The following is a 5,000-nucleotide window of genomic DNA, read 5'->3' as shown; positions in this document are numbered from 1 at the left end:
AGAGAGGGAGAGGGAGAGATCAATTAAAATATTCCATTACAGTCCAGTACAGATGTCCAGATTATAAGAGTTCTTGGGAACTCCCAAAAATAAGCATCCAACAACTCGTTTTTTCTTAACAGCAACCCAGATCAGCATGGAATTTAAATAATAATAAACAATAATTAAATTCTAGCTCGTACTGCATCTAACTGACTTAGAATGACTGTAAGGCTGTAATACCATGGATGGACCTGCTAGCTAAGGATGTGCAGGGAATTTTGTCCTAGCCCAGCCAACCGATATGTTTAGTAAACAATGTTGATGGAAGTCTTCCCAACTTCTTCAACCAATAGACTGCTCTGTCCGAGACCACATCTTCGTCTGACCTACAAGAAGACCAATGTGTATGCAGGATTCCTTGTACTCGCATGCGGTCACTGTTCAAAATTAAAGTGCAACGTTGTTTCTGGAGACATCGAGTCACACAACGCCTCCAAATAAACACACACCAAACCAAACAGGGAAAAAGACCTTGGTCAAACGTGTACCATTTCTACTCAGGGAATCCTGCCACGATTAACATCTGCTAGCTAGGTGCTAATGAGCTTTGTTAGGGGTCGGCAGGGAGGGGGGGGGAGTGGAACATTACAGTAAACCCTACAGCCACGGTGTAAGCACATGCTAACACACAGGGTATAAATGTAGTGCTAGATGCCCAACCTTTCATGCCCAGGGGAAGAGGGCAGCTGTGAGTATGTGGAAGGGTTGTGTGGTCAACTAAGGAGTAAACTAAAGTTGTTCTCCTCTAGGGAGCAAAGAAACTGGAATAGTGCGTAACGGAAAGCCTGGTCTTCCAACTACAAAAACAGTAACTCTGACCGTGTGGCTAAATTGTTTTTTAACGGACATGTCGGCAGCCAAAAAAAGCATAGAGGGTGTCGCAAATGCCGGTTGATTTTCAGCCATTAGAGAGAATGCTGGGATAAAGTCGATGTTTCGTGGAATCTTAACAATGGTGTGAGTATGTCATGTCATTTGAGGTTTTTGATCCTCCAACAGCTGTGCCTTAAAAACGGCACAAACACCACTTTGGCACACAAACACACACACACACACACACACACACACACACACACACACACACACACACACACACACACACACACACACACACACACACACACACACACGCGCACACACACACACACACACACACACACACGCGCGCGCACACACACACACACACACACACACACACACACACCACACACACACACACACACACACACAAACCCAGACAGACAGACAGACACACACACACACACACACCACACACACACACACACACACACACACACACACACACACACACACACAAACACACACACACACACACACACAGACACATGGACACCTACACTCACCCACACAAACACACACCCACACACACACACACACACACACACACACACACACACACACACACACACACACACACACACACACACACACACACACACACACACACACATAGACACACACAAACACAAACAATCACATGGAGAGACACACATACGAACACAAACAAGAATGCAAAGCCTCCACGAAAGTATTTTGACCATGAAGTATTCCATTTACAAAACAATGTCATCAAATCAGATTTATGTATGTGCTACACACAAACACACACACACACACACACACACACACACACACACACACACACACACACACACACACACACACACACACACACACACACACACCCACACACACCCACACACGCACGCACGCACACACACACACACACACACACACACACACACACACAAACACACTAATGACCCAAAGACAATGGAGGATAACATCCATGCCTGTGCCAGGAATAAAAGAGAACGCTGGCAGATGAGTGTGACTAGACACCAGAGGAGTTACCTAGGAAAGCCCTGTTTATGGCCCTGATTCCTTTGTATTATCGACAGAGGAACCCGCCACTTAGCTTTCCACACAGGGGCCACCATTACAGGGCCAGTGCACAATGGGTTAGCATAGAGAAAATCATTGCAGGTAGTCTATTGTGCTACAGAATCCCAACCTTAATTCTCCCCTGTGAAAAAGGTGGGGAAAAAAGTGCTGCTTTTGTACTTTTAAGACAGAAATGGTACAACAGCGCAAATTGTGATTGACTGGCTATTGAAATAAATTGCTATTGTACACGATGCACCCATTCTTCCTGATCTCTCACAAGGGGCATTCATTCACGATTCAACTGTTCTTTAAAGCAGACTGATGCAGGGCCTCTGCTACCATGCATAACAGTTTAACAACCCATACTGATTACAATGTTTATATATAGTATCAACTGAATATACCATCGTGATATATCTACATGATTTCTTGTTGCTCTTTTTAGGAACCTCACTGTTAATGTGATCATGCTTGCCCATGCAGTCCCTTGGTAGGCAGGCATGCCCATCCACTCCCTATTGCATGAGATCCTTAGTCCTTAGTGTTCTGTCTCACCCCCTGTGGGGTTTGAGGGCTCAGGGTTAGGGGCTTGTCATCTCAAGTAGGCCTGTGAAGCTGTTTGAGACTGTAATTGCGATAGAGGGGTTATTTGAACAAAAGGTTAACGTGACTCGACTGTATAATCAAGAGAGGCAACATTGTAATGTCCCCAAGAGGGGAGGCCTTGTCCCCATAGCAGAGCAACAGGGTAGTGGGAAGGGCAGTCGGAGACTTCTTAACAGGTGCAGAGATCATAGGTCTTCACTGACACCCTCACTGCCACCCTGGCTTAGAGTTAAGATGGACAAACACACGCATAACACCGCTAATGGGCAGGAGAGACACCAGCGGACGAGGAGCACCACACAATGCAGACACACACCACTCCGTTTACAGTCTACATGTACTAACACACACACACACACACACACACACACACACACACACACACACACACACACACACACACACACACACACACACACACACACACACACACACACACACACACACACACACACACACACACACACACATACATGCACACACACACATGTCATCTCTGGGTTTAAGCCAATCCCTCTGACTTTCCTTTTTATTTTGTTGTTTACTTTTTTGGTCTGTTGTTCTTTCTCCTACGCAGAAACACAAACAGACGCCTCCATGAAAGGAATGGCTGTCCTCGGGATATCGCTGAGAGATTTCTGGTCTTGGCTTACAGACGAGGATACCTTGATACTTTACCAAACATAGGATCCAACCGCCGCACACATCCCCCCTCCCCCTCCCCTGTGGAGCGCTCACACTGTTCTTAAAAGCTTTGGGCTGGCATTCAGTTCAACAAGCAGAGCCCAGAAACAGGCTTGACTTGGAGCTGAAATTGCGGTTAGGGTTAGGGTTGGGAGAACCTGGAGAGGATTATCTCTGACCTCAAGACCTTCTGTGTTTTTGTAAATTTGAACCTGTGAATGTACTCTTGATCTAAATCTTAAACAGTTCACACCTATCCAAGGCTTGTTTGTACCTTACGGGGTTTGGAGGAAAGCTAAAGCTAGGAGTCCACATCATCTGTCACTCTGCATTCTCGTGGAAAGCGGTTAAACAGAAGGGAAGGTGATGCTGCCAAAATCAACAAAAGCATGGTTGGCTTTTGAACAAATGTGTAAGGAATTTCATCATACGTAACTCTTCCCAACCTGAGAACAAATGTTGATGAGCAATACTGAAAAATACTCACTTTAAGATCGTGGTTCAATTCACTTATCTATAACTACATAATAAGATCATTCAACAGAATATGTTCAAATGCAACTTGAGAAAACCTGCCGCATTTGAGCTTACAGACAATAAAATGATGGCAACCCACAAATTCCCATATTCTATTGATTGTATCGATACACAGATTCCAAGAGTAATATGTTTGTTTTCTGCAGCTCACAAACATCAAATCATCACTCGAAAAACAGAGACCACATCGTGCCATCTTACACTAATTGCCCAATGGCTTAAATTAGACCCTGGTGGTCCACTGTCAGTGAGCTTTGCTGTGGTATTTTGTCCGTTAATGTTTAAAGGGATAACAGATGAACGGAATGATCCACCACACGGTTATGGTCAACAATATAACGAGGGGAGTACCTCCCTCCACTCCTTGGTTCACCTCACATCCTCCCGGAGCAGAGAAGGCCAAAGAGCAGGCAGATGTTTCCTATCCCGACATCTCTTCTTCTTCTGCTCCTGACGCTGACCAACACATGACTACCTCCACCGACTGGCTAGTGCACACACACACACACACACACACACACACACACACACACACACACACACACACACACACACACACACACACACACACACACACACACACACACACACACACACACGCACACACAAACACAAACACAAACATAGAAACGTCTGCATGCCCATGACGTTGCAGCTTTCCCAAAACCGTGACACATGCAAACGACGAACGAGCAAGGTCCAATCTATCTGTCATTGAGTCATCACTGACTTCCTTTTTGAAGAAGAGCCTCGGTTTTATCTGAAGTGTTGTCTTTCTTTCTTTTCCTCTGTCTTTCTTTCTTTTACAAACATCGATACATACGGATAAGTGACATGTATCTTGGCTTTATTACCCCCTTTGGCTAGCACGGCATAAACAAAGCAGAGGGGAAGCTTATGCTAAACATTCAGAATGAACACGCAAAGGCCCAAACACACACACAGACACGCACATGCACACAAACCCACATCCTCCCCCCTTGCTCTCCTAATAAGGCTTACACTTGGGACCGGTCCATGATAAGGAGGATCGTATGCACGTGTTGTCGTGATAATAGAAGAGGAGTGTGTCTGAAATCTGAAGAGCTAAACAAATTGGCCCTGGATAATCGATAGGATTATGTGAGATAAGTACATGATAATAGCATTCAAAGCATGATGATAAAAATGATTCCATGTAGCTAACTTTAGTACCTTAACTTCATGTATGATAAGAGGAAAAA

General features: G+C 44.9%; 1 protein-coding gene across 1 annotated transcript in view; it reads right to left on the bottom strand.

The window, feature by feature from the left end:
- The window catches only part of pgm5 (phosphoglucomutase 5), a 22,954-nt gene that overhangs the window by 11,455 nt on the left and 6,499 nt on the right, over window positions 1–5,000 (bottom strand). The window lies entirely within an intron of this gene.

Source organism: Gadus chalcogrammus, chromosome 6 (genome assembly GCF_026213295.1).
Source record: "Gadus chalcogrammus isolate NIFS_2021 chromosome 6, NIFS_Gcha_1.0, whole genome shotgun sequence".
Classification (NCBI taxonomy): Eukaryota; Metazoa; Chordata; class Actinopteri; order Gadiformes; family Gadidae; genus Gadus; species Gadus chalcogrammus.
The sequence above is the reverse complement of the archived record's forward strand: the minus strand, read 5'-3'. Positions and strand labels throughout refer to the sequence as shown.